A 24,091-nucleotide genomic window follows, 5' to 3' on the forward strand; every position below is an offset into this window, starting at 1 on the left:
AGAGAGAATCCATAGCGGGCTCTGCACTGTCAGTGTGGAGCCCCATGTGAGGCTCCAACTTACCAACAGCAAGATCACGGACTGAGCCAAAATCAAGAGTTGGATGCTTAATCGACTAAGCCACTCAGATGCCCCTATTAGTGATTTTTGAAAACAAAAGTTTTTATACAGAGTGATCTGGAGAGAGATGTTATTCTTGGGAAGAATATGTTAGTGTTTTGATGTTTTTGTTTGTGCAAGTTCTGATTCTTTTAAAATAAACATGATTGCTTTGAGTAACTAAAAAAATGACAATACTTTTCTGATAAGTAGGCAAATGAGTTTAAGAACCCTTTCCTTAGAAGTTTAGTTCCAAGTGATTCTGTGGGCCTTGTTTCTTATCACCATTATTTTCAAAGTGAGAGTTTATTTAGCATGATTGAATAGAGGGAGACTGCACATAAAAATAAAGGTGCACCCTTTTCAATCCTCCCTTTCCTTCCTGCACTATAGAAGCACATCTGAAGAGAATGAGCTGAGGAGAGAATATCCTTGCTGGGAGGAAGATTTGCGTGATGTTATGACTGCTTTTCTGTGGCTTTTTGCTTAAAAAATAGAGGTGATTAAATGATGAGGTGAGGGGCACCTGGGTGGCTCAGTTGGTTAAGCGTCTGACTTCAACTCAGGGCATGATCTCGCGGTTCGTGAATTGGAGCCCCGCGTCAGGCTCTGTGCTGACAGCTCGGAGCCTGGAGCCTGTTTCAGATTCTGTGTCTCCCTCTCTCTCTGTCCCTCCCCTGTTCACTCTCTGTCTCTGTCTCAAGAATAAATAAACATTAAAAAAATAATAATAAAAAATGCTGAGGTGAGAGAGACCACCAAGAATTTTCAAAATTAACTTTTCCCCAGTGAATCAGCACTTAAAGCAGAAACAAAATTGATGTTTTATATGAAGACTGTAATCAAATTGTTTTCTTTGGAAGTGTGTGAACATGGGAGTGATAAGATTTTTGGGCAGGAAAGCAGGCATGGATATTCAGTGTTCTTTTTATTGATATAGTTCTCATTCATAAGAAATATTTTATTTTTTAAAATGTTTATTTATTTTTGAGAGAGAAAGATAGAAAAAGAGAGAGAGGTAGAGAGAATCCCAAGCAGGCTCTGTGTGGTTAGTGCAAAGATTGACATGGGGCTCAAACTCACGAACCATGAGATAGTGACTTGTGCCGAAACCAAGAGTCGGGTGCTTAACTGACTGAGCTACTCAAGTGCCTATCATAAAAAATATTTTAATCAAACCTGTTGAAGAAGTTAACATTTTTAAAAATGTGTTTTTATTTATTTTGAGAGGAGAGAGAGTGGGGCAGTGGCAGAGAGAGAAAGAGAATCCCAAACAGGCTTCTCACTGTCAGCACAGAGCCTGATTCAAGGCTTGATCCCATGAAACATGAGATCATGACCTAAGCAGAAACCAGCAGCTGGACACTTAAGAGGCTAAGCCACCCAGGCACCTTGAAGAAGTTAATTTTGATTTGTTTGCAAGGTAATTTACAATGACAGTTAAGTTCATCTCTTTAATAAACACTTAAAAAGGAAAATTTGATGTCTCTTCACTGAGTTATGTGACTTTTTATCAAGGAATAGGAGTGAAGAGTAATTTTGCATACTTATAACTTAAATTTTGTTGATAGTGGCTGCTGAAGACTTAGTTGAAGAACTGAAATTACACGTCTGCCTCAACATTAAGTTTATTTTGTGCCTTTAGTACTGTTGTTATTTAAATCAGTAATTGTGATGGTTCTTCAGACTTCTAGCCTTAATTCTGTCAACTCTATTGGCTTAAAGAATTGAACTTTGGAGTTCCTGGGTGGCTCAGTCAGTTGGGCCTCCGACTTCGACTCAGGTCATGATCTCATGGTTCGTGGGTTTGAGCCCCGCATGGGGCTCTGTGCTTATAGCTCCGAGCCTGGAGCCTGCCTCTGCTTCTGTGTCTCCCTCTCTCTCCGCCCCTCCCCTGCTCACACTGTCTCTGTCTCTCAAAAATAAATAAATGTAAAAAAAAAAAAGAAAAAAAAGAATTGAACTTTGCTGCTTTATTTCACAAAAGAACAGCATTAGGAGAGGGTGGCCAAATGTCAGTACAGGAGAGCAAATTGGTGTCCAGGGAGTATCAGCATTTGTCATCTTACATGTTTGAATATACGTGTTATTTATTAGCTTTCAAACTCCTTCTATTTATTTATTTTTTAAATGTTTATTTATTTTGAGAGAGAGAGAGGGCGAGAGAGAAAATCTGACAGTGCATAGCAACGTGGGGCTTGAACTCACGAACTGCGAGATCATGACCTGAGCCAAAATCAAGCATTGGACCTGAACTGACTGAGCTACCCAGGAGCCCCCATATTTTCATATTTTAAAAAATACTGTTGTTGGGGCACCAGGCTAGCTCAGTCGGTAGAGCGTGTGACTCTTGATCTCAGAGTTGTGAGTTCAAGCCCCAGTTTGGGCCTAGAGTTTACTTAAAAACAAACAAACGAATGTTTTTTTCTTGCTGAACCATTTGAATAAACTTCATACTGCTCCTGGTCAGTCCCTACTTCGAGACCCTTTCTGAAATGAACAATCTGTTTGTTCTCTAGGTGCGTGTTTGAATGTGGTGGTGATGGGTTGTTGTCTTTTGAAATGGCAGTCCCTTAACCATTGATGGTTATTAACTCTTAAGACAGATCTTATCCTTTTTTTACCTTCAGAGATTTCTGAATGTAGGTATATAAGTGAGATACCATTATGTGTCCTTGCTTTAGGGACATTCACGTTTTCATTTGGTTAAAATCTCAAAAGAGAGGGCATCATCTGGCTGGCTCTGTCAGAAGAGCGTGATCTCTGGCTGGGAGTTTGAGCCCCATGTTTGGGTGTAGAGATTACTAAAAGAAACAAAAACGTTTTTATTTTATTTTATTTTATTTTATTTTATTTTATTTTATTTTATTTTATTTATTTTTTTAACGTTTATTTATTTTTGAGACAGAGAGAGACAGAGTATGAATGGGGGAGGGTCAGAGAGAGGGAGACACAGAATCTGAAACAGGCTCCAGGCTCTGAGCTGTCAGCACAGAGCCCGATGCGGGGCTCGAACTCACGGACCTTGACCTGAGCCGAAGTCGGCCGCTTAACCGACTGAGCCACCCAGGCGCCCCAACAAAAACTTTTTTTAAAACAAACTTCTTTCTTTCTCTTTCTTTTTTAATTTTTATTTTGAGAGAGAGAGAGAGAGACAGAGAGAGACAGTGCACAGGCGGGGGAGCAACAGAAAGGGAGAGAGAGAAAATCCTAAGCAGGCTCCACACTGGCAGCATATGGCCGGATGTGAGAACTCCGAACCTTGAGATCATGACCTGAGCCAAAGTCAATACTCGGACACGTAACTGACTGAGCCATCCCGGTGCCCCAACAAAAACTCTAAAATCACAAGAGAGAATATAAAAACGGTAAGGTACCTAGCTAGATCAGGTAGATCTCTAATGAGAGGACGGATTAGTAGAGTAAGGACTGCTCACTAGGTTACTGTGGTATGTGCCATAGCTTGGTGATCCCGTTCTGTGCCTGAGTCTGCTTCCTGTTTCTCGGACTCCTTAGCTTACGGTTCACTACACACTGCATATTTCAATCATATAGAGACTTTGGTTCCCAGTGGAGATAGTATTAGAATCTAGCCAAAAAATGTGTTTTGTTGGCCAAGTTAATGGCTGAGTTATTTTAAAAATAGTTTTTTTGCTGTGTTCAACACTCATAATGAATACAGCTCTTACCTAAATAAATTACTATTTGGTGGAGATCAAATATATCAACATAGACCCAGTTTAATAATATGTGTAATGTGTGTATTCAGAAAAGCTGATATTTAAAAGTATGTGCATATAATACTATACATTTTGAGATTTTAGCCAGTGATGTTTATTTATTTATTTTTAGTAATCTCTACACCCAGTGTGGGGCTTGAACTCAGGAACCTGAGATCAAGAATTGCATGCTCTTCCCACTGAGCCAGCCAGGCCATATTTAGTTATTAGGTTTTTTTTTTTTTTTTTTTTTTTTAATTTTATTTTGAGAGAGAGAGAGAGAGAGAGAGAGAGAGAGAGAGAGAGAGGATGAATGGGGTAGAGGCAGAGAGAGAAAGGGAGAGAGAATTCCAAGCAGGCTCAGTGCTGTCAGTGCAGAGCCTGTCAAGGGGCTCAAACTCGTGCATTGTGAGATTGTGACCTGAGCTGAGATCAAGAGTCGGATGCTTAACCCACTGGGCCACCCAGGCGCCCCTAGTTATCTGAATGCAAGACTGTTTTATTCACTTAGGGATTGTAGTATCTAATAGTTTGGCATAATAGGTGCCTCCAAAAATTTTGGAACTCAACCATGGGAATTTACATATATATTTTTTAATTCATTTCATTTCATTTCATTTCTTTTGAGAGAGGTAATGAGCGTGAGTTGGGGAGGGGTTGGAGAGAGGTGGGGAGAGAGAATCCCAAGCAGGTCCATGCTAACAGCCTTGGGGGAAGGGGGGCACTTGGCTTCATCCCACAAACTGAGATCATGACCTGAGCTGAAATCAAGATGCTTAACGGACTGAGCCACCCAGGGGCCCTGGGGAATCTACCTATTAATACAAGAGAGAAGTTTCCAAGTTGAGGATATAGAGTTATTAGGAACTTTGAAATATTGTTTTTTTGTTTTTTTTTTTTAAGTCAGTAAACTTTTTCAGTAAATCCTTCCCCCTGGCTTTTTGTTAAGAAGATGTTCAAACATACAGGAAAACTAAAAGTGCATTGATCATCTGTATATACATCACTTAGATTCAGCAGTTGTTGTATTTACCTATATATGTGTATGTGTTGTATGTGTATACATATACATATATATATACACTCAAAATTTACACACTTTTAAAGTAAATTGCAGATGTTCTGACATTTCACCTTGGTTTAGTTAGTGGAGCATGGGACTCCTGATCTCAGGGTGGCTGGTGAGTTCTAGCCCCAAACTGAGCATAGAAACTATTTAAAAAAAATAAAAATAATTAAAAAAAATTAAATATAATTTGAAAAAGAGCATTCTTACCACATAACCACAATATTATTTACACTGAGAACATTTTCTGATATTATCTAATATTCTATTTGAATTAATTTTTAAGAGGATAGTATTATGTCTGTTACAAAGATAAATAAGTTAGTATTTTTATAATGATCTAATGTACTCATCTGGAAAGGAAGAAATAATTGCAGTTTAGATACTTTTCTATAAGGAATTTAAATCTGAGACCTATAAGACTGAAAAGTTGGTTAAGATTTTTTATTTAAAGTTACAGCATAAAAATATGAGGGATTGTTTTTCCCCTTTGAAGCCAGAATACAGAAATTGAGAAACTAACCCTATGGTAAATGTTTTCTCTAGTAACCTTTTTTTAGACTTATAATATATTTTCTAGGATATCTCATCTGCTCCAGTAGGATTATAGATCCCGAGAATTTTTTATTTGGGACTCTGCTGATTGGATTCCCTGAGATAGGTTGAGATTTTCTGTGATACTGCATTCTGTTATTGTTCTTTAAAATGTATTTTCACTGGCCCTTCCTGAAGTTATTTTTTAAGAGCTGGGAGGAAACTCCCATGATCTTCTGGTTCTTTCCTATCCCATTTCCATAGGTAGATAGAAAGATAAAAAGATACACAGATGATCAGAAAGAAGAGGGACACTTGGGTGGCTCAGTTGAGTGTCTGACTCTTGATTTTGGCTCAGGTCATAATCTCATGGTTCGTGGGATTGACCCTTACACTGGTTGGTCTCTGTGCTGACAACACAGAGCCTGCTTGGAGTTCTCTCTCCCTCTCTCTCAGCTCCTCCCCTGTTCTTCTCTCTCTCTCTCTTTCTCTCTTTCTCTCAAATAAATAAACATTTAAAAAAATTTTTAAAAGACGCTTAACAACAAAAAAATAAAAATAAAATTAAAAAAAGAACAAATAGGGGCACCTGGGTGGCTCAGTCGGTTAAGTGTCCGACTTCAGCTCAGGTCATGATCTCGCGGTTCATGAGTTCAAGCCCCGCATCAGGCTCTGTGCTGATGGCTCAGAGCCTGGAGCCTGTTTCAGATTCTGTGTCTCCCTCTCTCTCTGACCCTCCCCCGTTCATGCTTTGTCTCTCTCTGTCTCAAAAATAAATAAACGTTAAAAAAAAATTTTTTTTTTTTTAATAAAAAAAATAAAAAAAGAACAAATATTTTTTGAGCCAGGCAGGCAGTGTTGTAGGCTCTGGGAATATAGCTACAAACGAAACAGACAAGGAAGGTAGCCTGTGCTTTTTTTGGAGTTTATATTATACTAAAGAATAAACAAGCCAGTCACTGTAATTATAGGTTGTGATAGATGCCACACAGGAAGTAAAAAAAGGTGATGTGATAAAGAGTAAAGAGGCTGGCACTTTAGATGGAACAAACAAGGTTATAAAAGGTAAGCTGCCCATGCATGAAAGAATCCATCTCATAAGAGTAAGGTTTTAGACCTGAAACTTTAGATGTATGTATATAGTCAGTTTCTCTTACCCTTTCATTTTTCTTGAAAATTCAGAAAAGTAAGCAGCTCTCATAAGTGCATTTCTTCTGTTTTTTTTTTCTTTTTCTCATACTTCTCAGCAACGTTTGATTCTTTTGGACACTTAAGAAATATCATACACTCACACTATATATACGATATATATATCGTATATATACATACATTTTTATTTAAATTCCAGTTAATTCCAGTGTAATATTAGTTTTGGGTGTACAATATGTAGTGATTCACCAATTCCGTACAACACCCTATGCTCATCACAACAAGCACACTCCTTAATCCCCATCACCTGTTTCACCCATCCCCTCCACCGACCTCCCCTCTGGTAATCATCAATTTGTTCTCTATAGTTAAGAGTGTGAAGAAACATATTTTGATTCTGTGGCTTTCAACTCTCTTGGTTTTCTGCTCTTCTTTTTCCTCCTCCTCCTCCCTCTCCTCCTCTCTATACCCAACTTGGGGCTTGAACTCACAAACCTGAGAATAAGAGCTGCATGCTCCACCAACTGAGCCAGCCAGGCACTCCAGTTTTCCTCTTTTCTGACCACTCTGGATTCCTTTTACGTTGTTAACTTTGGTATTCCTTGGAGTTCTTTCTGAGCTCCCCTCTAGTTCTCATTTTGTGCCCTGCCTAACTGATACTGTTCATTCCCATGGGTTTAGTTACCGTTTGTTGACCATTCCAAAATGTATATCCCATTCATTCATTTCATAGATATTTAGAGAGTGCTGACTGTGTGCCTGGTGTCCACTGGGGATACAGTGGTGAGCAAAGACAAGATTCTTCTCTCATGAAGTTGACGGCCTGTTAAGAACTTTAGGGCCAGATCTGTCTGTCTGGAGTTTCAGATCCACATTGCTGGTGTTTCTTGAATATGAATGTCTCCTGACATGTCCAAACCTGAACTTCTCTACCAAGCCTGCTGCTCCTCTGTTCTCTTTGTGAGGGATACCACTGTCTGCCTGGCCAGATAGCTCATTACCATCCTTAAGTCTTCTCTCTCCTTCACCCCCATTGCTACCTTCTTTTGTTTCCTTTTACATATTTCTTTTTATTTTATTATTATTATTTTATTTCTTCCAACTTTTAAATATTTCTGGATTCTCTTCTTCCAAATCCATTTCTTCTACTCAGATACAGACTGCCAATGTCTCTTGGCCTGAATCCAAACTCCAAAGAGGTGGGACTTTGTGTCATTCACATTGTCTACCAGTATCTAGCACAAAGAAAGCATCCAGTGAATATCTCTGAATAAATGAATGGGCAACTAAAACTGTCCCCTAACTGATCTATCTGCTTCTAGTATTGCAAACTAATAAATTGCCCATCATACTGTACCAAGTCTTTCCAAAGTGGAAATCTAATCAGATCTTTCTGTACTTAAAAGCCTTCAGTGGCTCCGTCTAAAGTTCTTGAAATGTCTAAAGTTCTTAGGAGACAAGGCATTGTGATCTGGCCACTCCTTATCTCACCAACCTCATCTTTTCGTTTTTGAGCCCTACTGAACACTTGGGAGTTTGTTTGCAAATAGTGTTCTCTCCAGGCCTTCTTAAAAGCTGCCTCTTTGCTTGGCACTCTGTTTCTCTTCTGTTGCCTGGCTAGCAGTATTCATCTTTTCTTTCTTTTTTTTTTTTTTAATGTTTATTTATTTTTTTTTGAGAGAGAGAAAGTGTGAGCGGGTGAGGGGCAGAGAGAGAGGGAGGGGACAGAGGATCTGAAACAGGCTGTTTGCTGACAGCCCAGAGACCCGACTTGGGGCTCAGTAAACTCATGAACCATGAGATCATGACCTCAGCCAAAGTTGGATGCTCAACTGACTGAACCACTCAGGCACCCCTAACAGTATTCATCTTTCAGATTTCAATTCTGGAAAGCCTTTTATGAACACCTAGGTGTGGTTTGTGCCCCTCTTATATTGTCCCACAGCATACCCTGCTTCTCTTCTCGTAGCACTTCCAGTGTTATAGCAAACTAATTGATGGCTTTAATTCCCCCACTAAACTACTGGGATGCAGTAGGTATTTAACAGATATTTGTTAGTTGGTTGGTTGGAGGGATGGATGAATATGCTGAAGGTCAAATGGCTAAGCCTAAGTATTTAAAGTTCTCTTTTGTGCATTCAAGTTATTTGTCCTTACCATTGGTGCCAAGTTATGCTAAAACTTCCAAAAAATTCTTCAATAAGTCCTTTGACTTTTGTATGTAAAAAAGCCCCATGACTTCTGAGGAGAGTTCTTGCAGACACTTTACCTACATTGTCCTATACATAGCAGATATTCCAGAACTATTTATGCGTTTAAAAAACTGAAATGTTAACATCGTAGGCATTACTTCTGCATTTGCAAAGGTTGGGCTAGGTGATCTCTTTTTTCATTTATCATTTCTAAAAATTTATTTTTTATTTTGTTTATGTCTTTGTTGTTTTGTTTGTTTTTGGAGGAGGGCTAGGTGATTTTAAAAGTCACGTTAGCATCGTGATTCTCTGATTATTTTAAACTTAATGTGGCTTTCTTTTGTACTTTAATTCACTTCACATTTGTTTGAATTGCTGCTTGAGAAATAAGTTTGTCTGAATAAAATTTTCACAGAAATGAACGTTAAGTGCCCAAGCTGAATTTTAACTGTTGCTTAGAATCTTTTGATAGACATTTCTAATTAGGATACAGCAGTAGTACTTATAGTAACAAATAAAATAGTAAAACGTTTATTTTTGAAGAAAAGTTCGTCCTGAAGAATAGTGAATATTCTATTTCTTTTTATTTTATTATTAATATTTTTTAATGTTTACCTATTTTTGAGAGACATAGCATGAGTGGGGAGGGGCAGAGAGGGAGGGAGACATAGAATCTTGAAGCAGACTCCAGGCTCTGAGCTGTCAGCACAAAGCCCAGAGTGGGGCTTGAACCCACCAACCTTGTGATCATGACCTGAGTCAAAGTCAGACGCTCAACTGACTGAGCCACCCAAGGGCCCCATGAATATTCTATTTCTTGGGCATTGAAACATATTGGTTAAAAGCATCTGCTAGGCTATTATGGTATAAAGTTTATAATTTTTTTTAATTTTAGAGAGAGCGCATGTATGTGCAAGCTGGGGAGGGGGAGGGTCAGAAGGAGAAACTTTAAATGTTTTTAAAATTTATTTTGAGAGAGTGAGCATGAGTGGGGGAGGGGCAGAGAAAGAAGGGGACAGAGGATCTGAAGTGGGCTCTGTGCTGACAGCAGCAAGCCTGACGTAGGCCAAACCCACGAACTGCAAAATCATGACCCGAGCTGAAGTTAGACACTCAATCTACTGAGCCACCCAGGCGCCTGTAAAATTTCTAATTTCAGTGATCAAATCCTCAGTTTGAATTTTCTTTCAGTTACCTGTTGCCCTAGCCTCATTTTTTGTTACTGCTACCTATTTGTAAACAAATACCTCTTAAAAAATTCAACAGGTTGCATAGAAGTGTGGAATCAAGTAAACAGGCTTTTGTAAAACCAGAAGGGTAACTTTTTCAAAAGGCTATTGTTTGTCTATGGTTCTACTATGAAAATAGTCTACTTGAACTTGTTTGATATGATTTGGGAAACATTTGACAGAAATTACCCACGTATTTGTGGCTCTGTTCAGTTTTAAATCTTTAAAGAATACTTTTATACTAGGATAGGAATTCATCTAGTAATTTACTCAGTTGTTAACCACCTCAAAGCTAGCTGAGGGCCAGGAAGTGAACAAAGATTTCTGAATAGCTAAAATGACTATCTCAAAGTCTGTGTAATAAAGTTCATGATCTTGGCCTCCTGAATAAACATTTAAAGGCAAAGTACTTGTTCATAGTATCCTTATTTTATTTTTTTGTTATTTATCAAAAAAATTTTTTTTAATGTTTGTTTATTTTTGAGAGAGAGAGCTACAGAGTGTGCGCAGAGGAGGGGGCAGAGAGAGGGAGACACAATCTGAAGCAGGCTCCAGGCTCCAGGCTCTGAGCTCTGAGCTGTCAGCACAGAATCCAACGCCAGGCTCGAACTCAGAGCCAGGAGATCATAACCTGATCTGAAGTCTGATGATGCTTAACCTACTGAGCTACCCAGGTGCCCCCATAGTATCCTTATTTGATTTGATTTGATTTGATTTATTATTTTTTCATAGTATCTTTATTTTAAATAAAATAGTTTCTTAGCCCTCACCAGGTTATAAACAGCAAATTAGCAGAGTATCTATTAGAGGGATGCCTAGGTGGCTTAGTCAGTTAAGCGTCCAACTTTGGCTCAGGTCATAATCTTGTGGTTGGTGGGTTTGAGCCCTGTATGGGGCTCTCCACTGGTGGTGGGGAATCTGCTCGGAATTCTCTCTTCCTCTCTGCTCCTCCCCAACTTGTGTGGGCTCTCTTTCTCTTAAATAAATAAATACACTTGAAAAAAGTTGCCCTGGTCAGGGGCAAGGGCAGTGGGGTCAGATTGCCTTAGTTCAAGTCCTGGCTCTGTTACATTCTTACTCTGTAAGCATGGACAGGTTTCTTAATGCCAAACCTCAATTTCTTAATTGTAAATAAGGATAATAATAGTAACTTCCTTACAGGAATATTGTAAGGATTATACAAGAAAAATGAGCTTTTCAAAGCTCTAGGCATTTGGTTAAGTACTAAATGTTACCTGGATGTCTGATACCAACCTACCTATCCATCCGTCTCATTTATTCATTTGTAAAAGAGATGTTAATTAAACACTTTGTGCCCAGATGTGAGGTACAAGAATGAATAGTCTAGGGTCTTGCCATCGAGGAGCTCATAGTCTGGTGGGAAGGCTAATGTAAATAAGTAGGGCAGCTTTACGTAAGCATTTTAAACAAGTCCTGTTTATACGAGATGCTAAAAGCCTAACAACCTGAGGGATAGCTTTCACAGAGACAGGGTGGCATTTAACTGGGTTATGTGTCACAGATCCAAAGCATGGGAGGCTTGGGGCACCTGGTTGGCTCAGGTAGTGGAGCATGCGACTCTTGATCCTCAGGGTTGTGAGTTTGAGCCCCATGTTCAGTGTAGAGATTACTTAAAAATAAAATCTTTGAACAAAAAAAAAACTCTGAGAGGTTTAAGGTGTGTAACATATTCAGAAAACTACAAAAACATGACATTTATTTTTTTGGTATATTTAAGTAGTAAATATTAGTTTTCCATATGTTCTTTAAAAGAATGTACTAGTACTTATGCCATATAGGGGTAGCAAGAATTGAGGTTTAACATAATCAAGAGTCAGAAATTAAGGGACAGGTATTGTCAAATTTGGGTTTTTATCTGGAAGGCATCACTTACTATAATACAGTATGGCTTATAATCATGATTCACGGTGATTCATAATGATGCTTCTTATCAACATAAGGTTACATTTTATTTGATATGCTTCTTTCAAGGAGGTAAGTATATATGAAACTCTAGAAACTTTTTTTCTGTTGGTGGAGAAACCTCTTACATTTTATTTTCTGTAACAAATTCTAGAAACATTTTTAATTGAAATATGTGATAGGTGATAAGGTTTTGGGATGATGGTGGGGTTCAGAGCTGATGGCCAAGAAAGAATTCTTGAAGAAGTCGTTGGTGCAAAAAGGTGATTTTATTAAAGCATGGAACAGGACACAAGGGCAGAAAGAGCTGTAATGGAGTGGTGAAGAGTGGCTCCCCAAATACTGTGGAGCTCCGGGAGGTAAAGTCGAAAGGGAAGTTTCCAAAGAGATTTTCATATGCTCAAGATGCACTGATTTCTGGAGGCCTGGCTATTGTCAAGCCAAGGTTGTTTTTACCTCTAGCAAAGCATTAACATTAAGGTAGTAGGGAGTTCCTAGAGAAATGTTTCACTCTGCCTGCCTTAAGTATTTGTCAGTGGGCTGCAAGTTATAAGGAAACTTAATTTTGTCTGCCAGTTCCTTCTTGCCTTTGTTCCCCACATCACTATGGAGGGGAGGGTGATACTGAGGCTCCAGGAAACTGAGTCTATAGGTTTCTGGAGATTGGGCTATTGGTAAGATTGCCTTTTTCTTGTCATTTACTAAGATATTTGTATACTGAGACTCTATCAGTTTAACCATTTGTTTTCTGTTGTTTCCTTTGTCCTTGGGCAGCCTGGAGTGCCTGAGTAATGTCACACATACCCCACCTGGTGGGAGGTGGGTAATGCTAGCTTGTGCTTGGGCCTCAGCTTGTCTTATGCTCCCTCATCAATAGGGGGGCCCCTGGGTGGCTCAGTCAGTTAAGTGTCCCAACTCTTTTTTTTTTTTTTTAAGTTTATTTATTTATTTTGAGAAGACAGTGACAGCACCATTGTGGGGGAGGGGCGGTTTGCAGAGAAAGGGGGGTACAAAATCCCAAGCAGGCTCCATGCAGAGACTGACGTGGGGCTCAAGCTCATGAAACTATGAGATCATGACCTGAGCTGAAACCAAGAGTCAAGACAAACAGCCGACCGAGCTACCCAGGTGCCCCAAGTGTCCATCTCTTGATTTCGGCTCAGGTTGTGATCTCATGGTTTGTGGGATCGAGCCCCGAGTCAGGCTCTGCATGGACAGTGCAAAGCCTGCTTGGGATTCTCTTTCTCCCTCTCTTTCTCTGTCTTTCTCCCACTCACATGTTCTTTGTCTCAAAAAATAAATGAATATACTTTTAAAAAGTAAGATAGTTGTGATAGAAATGTTTTGGTGTTTCAGCTTTTTCTTAATAATATGGTTATGAAGACTACTTCATTTCTTAGTGATACTAATCAACTGATAGTATTAATATTGTTGACTTTGAAAATTTTCATTTCTGGGGCGCCTGGGTGGCTCACTTGGTTAAGTGTCTGATTCTTGATTTTGGCTCAGGTCATGATCTCACAGTTTGTGGGTTCAAGCCCCACGTTGGGCTCTGTGCTGACAGCTCAGAGCCTGCTTGGGATTCTCTGTTTCCCTCTCTTTCTGCCTCTTTCCTGCTTGCTCTGTCTCTCTCTCAAGAAACATAAACATTTTTTAAAAAAGAAGATTTTTGTTCCCTCCACAGACTGCATGTATTTAATTAGATTAACCTGATTTTTTCTTTCTGTGAAAATTTCACTTTATATAGTTGTCAACATATTTTTTTCCTTAAAAATTTTTATTGTGATAAAATATACATAACATAAAATTTATCATTTTAACCACTTTTAAGTGCATAATTCAGTGGTATTAAATACATTCCTATTGTGCAACCGGAAGCTCCCTCCATCTCTAGAACTTTTTCATCATCTGAAATTGAAACTCCATACCAACGAAACTGTAGTTCCTGGTTCTCCCTTCTCGCCACTGGCAACTATCATTTGTTTTCTGTTCTTATGAATTTGACTACTTTAGGTACTTGGTGTAAATGGAAATATTTGCCCTTTTGTGTCTGACTCATTTCACTTAGCATGTTTTTAGGGCTCATCCCTCTGTAGCATGTATTCTAATTTCATTCCTTTTTAAGGCTGAATAATGTTCCATTATATGTATATACAAGTCTCATCAGGTATATAACTTGCTAATATTTTCTCCCATTCTGTGGGTTGTCTTTTTACTTTTTTTTTTTTTTTTACTTTATTTTTTCTAGGTTTATTTAATTTCTTCACCCAATGTGGGGCTTGAATTCATGACCCTGAAATCAAGAGCCGCACTCCCTTTGGACTGAGCCCGCCAGGCGCCCCTAAATTAACAGTAGTCTGAATGGATATATGGACCAATCTCTCTAGAAACCCTGGCAAAGGGTTCCAGTTTCTGTTTGAAACGTGGGGCTCAAACTCACGACCCTGAGACCAAGAGTTGGATGCTATTCCGAGCCAGCCAGTTGGCCTTTGAGTTATTTATTTTGAGAGAGAAGGGGTGGGGGGAGAGAGAGAGAGAGAGAGAGAGAGAGAGAGAGAGAGAGAGAGAGAGAGAATGGGGGAGGGGCAGAGAGAGAATCCCAAGAGCCCTCAGGGAGCTTGATCTCATGACCATGAGATCATGACCTGAGCTGAAATCTAGTGCCCCATTGAGTTACTTTTTATATGTGGAGTTCAAATTAATTCCTTTGTGTGTGGAAATTCAGTTCCCCAGTAGCATTTGTTGATGAGACTGTTCTTTTCCCATTGAATTTTCTTGATACCCTTGTTGAAATACAATTGACCATAAATCTGAGGGTTTATTTCTGGACTTTTAATTCTAGCCTTTTGATCTATATATCTGTCCTTAAGCCAATACCACCCTGTTGTGGTTACTGTCATTTTTTTTTTTTTAATGCTTATTTATTTTTGAGAGAGACAGAGTGTGAGCGGGGGAGGGGCAGAGAGAGAGGGAGACACAGAGTCTGAAGCAGGCTCCAGGCTCTGAGCTGTAGACACAGAACCTGACACGGGGCTCGAACCCACCCACGAGCAGTAAGATCATGACCTGAGCTGAAGTTGACCGCTTAACCAACTGAGCCACGCAGGGGCCCTGGTTACTGTCATTTTGTAATAAGTTTTGAAATTGAGGAGCATGTCCTCCAATTGTGGTCTTTTTAAAGATTACTTTGGTAAAAGCAAAACAAAACAAAAATAAAGATTACTTTGGTTATTCTGGGTCCCCCTAATTTCCATATGAATTTTAGGGTCAGTTTGTCAATTTCTGCAAAGGAGCAGCTTGGATTTTCATAGGGACTTTGTTGAATTTGTAGATCAGTTTGAGGACTATTGTCATCTTACCAATATTAGGTCTCCTGATTCATGAACATGGGATGGCTTTCCATTTATTTAAATTTTGTTTCTTTCAACAATGTTTTGTTGTTGTTAGAATAAAAGTTTTACATTTTTTTTTTGTTAAATTTATGTCTAGGCATTTAGTTCTTTTTGATACAATCGTAAATGGAATTGTTTCCTTAATTTCATTAAAAAAAATAACTATTTTAAAGGTAAACTCTACCCCCAACGTGGGGCTTGAATTCATGACCCCAAGATCAAGAGTCAGATGCGCTGCTGACTGAATTGCAGCTTAATTTCATTTTCTGATCATTGAAAGTGTTTAGAAGCACACTTGATTTTTGTATATCGATCTTTTATCCTGCTGAGCTTATTTATTCTAATAGGTTTTTTTGTGGATTCTTGAAGATTAAAAAAATTTTTTTTAATGTTTATTTACATTTGAGAAAGAGAGAGAGAGAGAGAGAGAGAGAGAGAGAGAGACTGTGAGTGGGGGAGGGGCAGAGAGAGAGGGAGACAGAACCTGAAGCAGGCTCCAAGCTGTCAGCAAGGAGGATGACGTGGGGCTCAACCCCACAAACTGTGAGACCATGACCTGAGCCAAATTTGGACGTTTAACTGACTTGAGCTACCCAGGAGCCCCAAGCATCTGACTCTTGATTTTGGCTCAGAGAGCCCAATGCAGGGCTCCAACTCCTGAACTGTGAGATCATGACCTGAGCTGAAGTCGGAAGCTACACAGACTGAGCCACCCAGGCACCCATAGCTGTTTATTTTTACTTAAGATACTTATCATAAATAAAAAAATACAGAACATTGGGGCACCTGGCTGGTTCAGTCGGTTGTGTGTTTGACTTCAGCTCAGGTCATGATTTTGTGGTTCTTGAGTTTGAACCCCGCATTGGGCTCTCTGCTGACAGCTCACAGTCTGGAGCCTGCTTGGGATTCTGTGTCTCCTTCTCTCTCTGCCCCTCTCCTGCTCACGCTCTGTCTCAGTCCTTCTCAAAAATAAATAAACATTAAAAAAAACTTTTTTTTAAATACAGAACATTAAAGACAAAGGTAAAGTTGCCTTCTGGAAGGGCAGTGGTACTGGAAGGAAAATAAAGGTGACCTATGAATTTGGTGTATATTTTATCTTTTTTTTTTTTAGACATTTTCTACAGATCATCTATAAATTATGTGCCATATTGCTTTGGGATTTTTTTGGGATAAGTATTTTTTCCCTAAATATTATTACATTTTCATATAATTTTATAGTTTGTTTATTCATTGTTTTTTTTTTACCTGTCTATGATGATACATACATATATATCTAGTTCTTTTGTTTTAACTGCTGTGTATACTATCATATGAATGTGCCGTATGCCATTATCCATCCTTCTATTGATGAAAGTTCTGAGTTATTTCCTGTGTTATATATTACCACATTATGTACTACAAACTCTGCTGCAGTAACATTCAGTGGACATGTAAGAGTTTCTCAAAGATACATACTTTAAAATAAGCTGCCAGATTTTAGAATATTTGTAAACTTAACTAGGTATGGCCACAGAACTTGTCAATGGGGTGTAGTGATTTATATTCCAACTGGGAGTGTGTAAGAGTTACTTTCCTGTATCTGCCAACACTTGACACACTCAGACTTTTTGGCTTTAGTTTCTAATCTGATATTTGTGAAACAAGCTTTTGTTTTAATTTGCTTTTCTCAGATCACTAGTGTGGTTGAGCATATTTTCTTACATTTATTCTCCCTTCCTTTTCTGTGAATTGCCTGTTCAGTTTCATTTACTCATAACTGGCAACAACCTATGACTAGATAGACCAAAATTATACTTTACAGTGGCTTTATAGTATTCCCTTATATGATCATCACTGGGGAACCTGTACTTAATTTTTAATTTTAATTTAATTTATTTTTATTAAATTCTTTTTAATGTTTATTTTTGAGAGAGAGACAGAATACAAGTGAGGGAGGGGCAGAGAGAGAGGGAGACACAATCCCAAGCAGGCTCCAGGCTCTGAGCTGTCAGCACATGACCTGAGCTGAAGTCAGAAGCTTAACTGACTGAGCCACCCAGGTGCCCCAATTTTTTTATTTTGAGAGAGAGAGAGAGAGACAGAGAGACAGAGAGAAAGTGTGTGAGCAGGGGAAAGGGACAGAGGGAGTGAGAGAATCCCAAGCAGGCTCCATGCTCAACGTGGAGCCCAAGGTGGGCTTGATCCCATGACCCTGGGATCATGACCTGAGCTGAAATCAAGAGTTGGATGCTCAACTGACTGAGCCACCGAGATGCCCCTGTACTTAATTTTTAAATTTTATTTTAAAGTTTTACTTACTTATTTTGAGAGAGAGAGAGAGAGAGAGCAGGGGGAGATTAGAAAGGGAAGGAGGGAGAGGATCCCAAGCAGACTCCGTACTGCCAGCAGAGCCTGATGTGGGGCTTGATCTCATGAACCGTGAGATCATGACCTGAGCTGAAACCAAGAGTTAGTTGCTTAACCAACTGAGCCACCCAGGTGCCCCAATTTTATTAAAAAAAAAGTTTAATTCCAGTACAGTTAACATAAATATATGGAATGCTTCACAAATTTGTGTGTCATCCTTGCACAGAGCCATGCTAATTTTCTCTGTATGTTTCTATTTTATTTTTATTTTTGAGAGAGAGAGAGAGAGCGAGCATGCACATGAGCAGGGAAGGGGTAGAGAGAGAGGATGACACAGAATCTGAAGCAGGCTCTAGGCTCTGAGCTGTCAGCACAGAGCCCGACGCGGGGCTCGAACTCACGGACAGTGAGATCATACCCGAGCAGAAGTCAGATGCTCAAACGGCTGAGCCACCCAGGCGCCCCCTATCTCTCTTTTTAATGTGTGCTGCTGAAGTGAGCATGGGGAATCTGTACTTTAAGAGTCCTAAGAGATGTATCATCCAAATGCAACGTAGGGACTTTGGATCCTGGTTATGAACATTCATGAGATAACCAGGAAAATCTGAATGGTGACTGGATATTCCCTATTATTTCATTAAGGATTGGGAAATGGTGCTATTCTAACTCAGTTATTCCTTCAGCATTTTTACCTGATTTTCTTATAAAAGAGAACTTCTCCCTTATCAACTGTTCAATTACCTAAGGTATAGTTTGTACACGAAAGATAGGCTAAAGTGCTCTATTCTTCAGTTCATACTTTTATAATCTCTAAGAGCTCTTCCTTGTTCTTGCTCTTCCCCTGTCCCCACCTCTTTCTAAAAATAGCATACTGTTCCGGTTTCATGGATGCAGTGAGTTTTCTTTGGTCTCTGAGTATATTAATTATAGTTTTCATTTGTTCCCTGTTTTGTCTGTTTCCTCAGAGTCCCATTTTTTTTCTGATAGTTTTGGTCTCTTTTTCAGGTTTGAGCTTCAAGTGCCTGATAACCCTTAATTATCTCTTCATGTTATAAGCGTGAGGCACTAAAAAAAGGAGGGCCAGAAGCTTTGTGTATCTGGAAGCAGTTTATTGCCTATTGGGAACCCAGATTTCAGTATCCCATGGTCTTATATCTCAGAGGTATTTGAGTTTTGCCAAGGAAAGATATTCTCAGGGGGAGTGAGTAGTAGAGAAGCCGAGTCACTTGAGAATCTGGGTGAGGGCAGGAATGGGAAGGGGACGGTCAGTATTGCTACTTGGTATGTAGATTTTTACTTACTTCATTTCTTTCCATTTGGCACCTATTTGTTACCGGTATTTCCTTGTCTAGCATCTCTCTTACTGAGTTTATTCTGAAAACACACTTCCTGTGTAGGTGGACAGAAGAACCACCTGGGTGCTCTGGGATGGCACTGGGGATGTATTAGGGATGTTACTACTATTACTAGTTCTTTTAGACTTCTACTTTTCCCCCATTTTAGCCCCATCCTCACCCCAGCTCTCTAATTACATAGTTTTTTTCATCATATGCTTCTGTCATAATGTATTTATCCACTATCTGTTGATGGACATTGAATTACCTTCCGGTTTTTAGCTGTTATTACAAATAGTGCTTCAATGAATATTCTTGTACATGTGCCTTTGTACATACTTATTTGATTAAAAAATTTTTTTTTAATTTTTTAACATTTATTTATTATTGAGAGACAAAGAGACACAGAGCGTGAGCAGGGGCAGGCTCCAGGCTCTGAGCTTTCAGCACAGAGCCCGACATGGGGCTCCAACTCAGGAACTGTGAGATCATGACCTGAGCCGAAGTCGGACACTCAACTGATGGAGCCACCCAGGCGTCCCAAATTACTTCTTTTTTTTAAAGTTTATTTATTCATTTTGAGAGGCAGGGGAGAGGACAGAGAGAGGCTCAGTCTCACAAACCATGAGCTCATGTATGACCTGAACCAAAATGAAGAGTTGGACGCTTAACTAACTGAGCCACTCAGGTGCCCAATAAATGATTTCTTAATAATATTTAATGTTTAATCAGTATACACATTTCTCAGTTGTCTCATAAAAATAGTTTTTAAAAATTATTTTATTTTATTTATTTTTATTTTTGAGAGAGAGAGAGAGAGAGAGAGAGAGAGAGAGACAGAGTGCGAGCAGGGGAGGAGCAGAGAGAGAGAGGGAGACAGAATCCGAAGCAGGCTGCAGGCTCCAGGCTCTGAGCTGTCAGCCAGAGTCCAGTGTGAGGCTCGAACTCATGAACTGCGAGATCATGACCTGAGCCGAAGTCGGTCGCTCAACTGACTGAGCCACTCAGGCACCCCAAACAAATATATTTTTTAAAATGTTTATTTATTTCTGAGACTGAGAGGGACAGAGCATGAGCGGGGGAGGGGCAGAGAGAGAGGGAGACAGAATCTGAAGCAGGCCCCAGGCTCTGAGCTGTCAGCACAGAGCCCGACGTGGGGCTTGAACTCACGACCTGTGAGATCATGACCTGAGCTGAAGTCGGTCACTCAACCAACTGAGCCACCCAGGCGCCCCTCAAAGTTACTATTTTTAAGGGCTTTTCTTTTTTTGGCTCTTGAATCTTTACTCCAATTAGGAACAGTCTCTAGGGGTTTTTTTTTTTGTTTTTTTTTTTTTTTTAAACTTGGTGAGCTTAGCTTTTCAAAGTATTCATTTGTTTTTTTCTCCACAATAGTGGAGAAAAACAGCCCCTATAGGCCATCTGGACTTGAAACCATTTTGCTTCATCACAAAGCTTATTCTTTTTAGATCCTAACATAAGTCTGTATTGTCTATGGAGTTTTTGTTTTGTTTTGTTTTGTTTTTTGTTTTTGTTTTTTTAACAGTGTCTAGTTGCTCTCAGGAGAGTTCTGTCTGAAGTTAATGTCAGTGTTGTTGGCTGATTAGTAATTGAGAGGGGCAAAGGGTATCTAGTGAAGAAGGATTTATCATACATGCTAAAAAAAAAAGCCATGTATGCATGGGCTCTTACTCTCCCCACCGCACACTTTTTTAAAGAAGTGTGTTGGTGACAGAGGCCATAAAGAGGGAGACAAAAAGAGGTGAAGGGAGGGATGTGTACTCCACAGCAACATACCTGAGTGGCTCTGACAGACTCCCGTGCTGGAGGGGAGTAGCTAGAGTTTTCCAGGGTTGGATGCTTTTGTAATTTGAAAAACTGCCCTTCTCCTGCCTTGATTTTGATATTGCCCTAACCCCAGCATTTGCTAAATGTAGTGGAGGCAGACCAGCTTCATGAAGTTATTCCACTGGCAAGAAGTAAAGTCACACTTAATCAATTATGAATGCCCATAGGCTTCTATTTTTAAAATAATATATACTGTTTATGTTTGGGAGAGAGAAAGAGACAGAGAGAGACAGAGTGCAAGCAGGGAAGGGGACAGAGAGAGAGGGAGACTGAATCTGAAGCAGGCTCCAGGCTCTGAGCTGTCAGCACAGAGCCCGACACGGGGCTCGAACCTATGAACCTTGAGATCATGACCAGAGTCAAAGTCACTTAATCGAAGTGAGCCACCCAGGCACCCTGCCAATAGGCTTCTTTTTAGTATCCATTTACTTTGTTTTTGAGCGTGTACTTACTTTCCCCGCCCCCTCCTTCAAAATGTTTCCGGCTGGGATAAAGCCTCAAGTCCTGTAAAAATACAGCATTAGATGCAGATTTGGGTTGATAAAAGGAAATCTAGTTGTAACTGGAACTCTCTTGTAAGTACCTTTATAGGAAAGAATGATATCTATAAAATGAATCTATTTTCTAGATTCTTTTTAGAGTCTTTCTGGGATGGATCCACACTTCTATATCCTAGTGCTGACATACTCCACCCTGTATTGTAGCTTTCGACTTCAACAGATCTAGTGTAAGGTCATGGCATATAGCATGAACTGTATATAGTTAAAGTGGAATTCTCCCTTCACACTGATTTTCCTCTCTCAGTATCCTATTTCAGAGTATGGTTTTGATTAATTGTATTTAGAAAAACACCCATAATCATTTTTGGTTAGTTAAGCGGTAATATTAATGTTTAATTTGGCAACTTTTCTAATCTGAAATGTAAATGAAGGTTCATGTTTAGCTTCACTACCATTGAGGAGGTATAGGCCTTCAGTATGCGTTTTTCCACTTTCCTTTATTCTTTTAAAATATGTAAATAATACATATTTATTGTACGAAAAAAACCCCAACAAACAATGCAACTTTAGGCTACTTAAAGATAAGGGCTATTAAAAAAGATAAAATCACCTTTAATCCCACCACTGCTAAATAGCCACTATGAGCGTTTTAATATGTGCTTCCACATCTTTTCTTTTGCTTATTTATTCCTCCAGTATATAAATTTAGGATCATACTACATATAACAAAGTCCTTAAAGAATATATGAAAAATAACACCACTCTCATACATTCTTTAAAGCCTGTGATCCATATTGCTAACCTGCAGGTGGGTTGTGCTAGTTACACTGCAAATAATGAGATAACTTATTTACAGATAAAAATCCCAAGGGGCAGTTGCCTTAATCAATTTTAAAAAAATCAATTTTACGGGCACCTGGTGACTTAGTTGGTTAAGCACCTGACTTTAGCTCAGGTCATGATCTCGCGGTTCATGTGTTCGGGCCCCAAGTCAGGCTCTGTGGTGACAGCCTGGAGCCTGCTTCAGATTCTGTGTTTCCCTCTGTCTCTACTCCTCCCCCGCTCATGCTCTGTCTGTCTCTCAGAAATAAACATTAAAAAAATATATATCAATTGTATTATATTAACTTTTACCTACTTCCTTTGCTGTTTTAGTTTTTACTTAAATTCCAGTTAACGTACAGTTTAATATTAATTTCAGGTGTACAATATAATGATTCGACATTTCCATATATGACCCGGTGTTCATCACAAGTGTTACCAAGTCTGTTTCTTTGTTTGCCTCTCTCTCTTTTTCCCTTTGCTCATTTTGTTTCTTAAATTCCACATATGAGTAAATTCATATGGTATTTGTCTTTCTCTGACTTACTTCACTGAGCATTATATTCTCTACCTCCATCCACGTTGTTGCAGATGGCAAGATTTCATTCTTTTTTTATGGCTGAGTAATATTCCAGTGTATACATATATGCCACATCTTCTTTATCCATTCTTCAATTGATGGACAGTGAGGCTGTTTCCATAATTTGGCTATTGTAGCTTTGTTTATTTCAGATAAGCAATATCACCAGCTCCATCATTGGTTAAGCCGGAAATCGGTCTTCTTTCCTCATTTTTCCTTCTCTCTTCTCCCTTACGTTCTTTCAGTCACCAATTGTGTATATTTTCCCTCCAACAAATTATCTTGAATTCATCCTTGTCTCCATTCTCCCTGCCACTGTTCATAATCCTCTCTCATTTGGACTATTGTGGTGACCTTTGGTCTCTTTCCCTTTACACACCCTGGTTCTCCTCTCAAACTCCCTCAGCTCCCTCCATTGAATTTCCCATATGGTCTCACACTGAGCTTTCCAAAGGAGGAGTGGAGTTCAGTATCTCTGATATGATCCAGTATTCTGCAAGGTCCTGTAGGATTTGGTCCTTAATTGTCCAGCCTTATCTCCAGCCATCCTCTTTAACTTGTCTTTGAGCTTGGCCATTCTGGATGCCCTTGGTTTCTTTCAGCCTCTCTTTGCTTGATGAACTTTTATTTATCTTTCAGGTCTCAGCTCAAATGTCTCAGGAAAGTTTTCCCATAGTCTCTCGTATCAAGTTAGTCCCCCATTTTATACTTCTCTTTTTTTTTTTTCAATTTTTAATCAGTTTGTTCTTTTGTTTATAATGTTTCTTTATTTTTGAGAGAGAGAGAGAGAGATGGTGGGCTCGGCAAGGACAGCAGAGAGCCCCATGTGGGGCTTGAACTCACAAACTGTGAGATCATGACCTGAGCTGAAGTCGGGTGCTTACCCGACTGAGCCACCCAGCCGCTCCCCTGCCCCCATCATTAGTATTTTAAATGAGGCTGGCAGATGTACGTTTCCAAACCAAGATATAATAACACATTTAAAATTGGGACTTTTAGGAACAGAGAGAATTTTACAAGATGATTTTAAAAGAAATCAACATTCACTATTTTTATAAATGGTGGAAAATCATTCTTGATTTCTTGTAGACCTTGAAGATGCACTAAGTTTGCGTAGTTTTATCTTTCATATATTTGTCTTCCTGAGGAAAGGATCTATTTTCATAAGATTCTCCAAGGAGTTCATGATTCCAAAAAGCTTAATTTAGGATCTGCTGTTTAGAATAAGAGAGAAAACAAACATATACACCCTTGTGAGAGATGGTAGTTCGTTTTGTACTCTCTAAGTTTATGTTTTAATTTGCTTGAAGGAAAGGACTGGCATTATGTATTTGCTTTGCAATATTTTCGTTATT

At 39.2% G+C, this 24,091-nt stretch overlaps 1 protein-coding gene and 1 pseudogene across 7 annotated transcripts in view; one reads left to right on the top strand and one right to left on the bottom strand.

Moving 5' to 3' along the window:
- SPAG9 (sperm associated antigen 9) overlaps positions 1 to 24,091 on the top strand; it is a 133,496-nt gene that overhangs the window by 4,471 nt on the left and 104,934 nt on the right. The window lies entirely within an intron of this gene.
- LOC115501868 lies at positions 17,834 to 17,934 on the bottom strand (annotated as a pseudogene).

The sequence above is a fragment of the Lynx canadensis genome, chromosome E1 (genome assembly GCF_007474595.2).
Source record: "Lynx canadensis isolate LIC74 chromosome E1, mLynCan4.pri.v2, whole genome shotgun sequence".
Taxonomy (NCBI): domain Eukaryota; kingdom Metazoa; phylum Chordata; class Mammalia; order Carnivora; family Felidae; genus Lynx; species Lynx canadensis.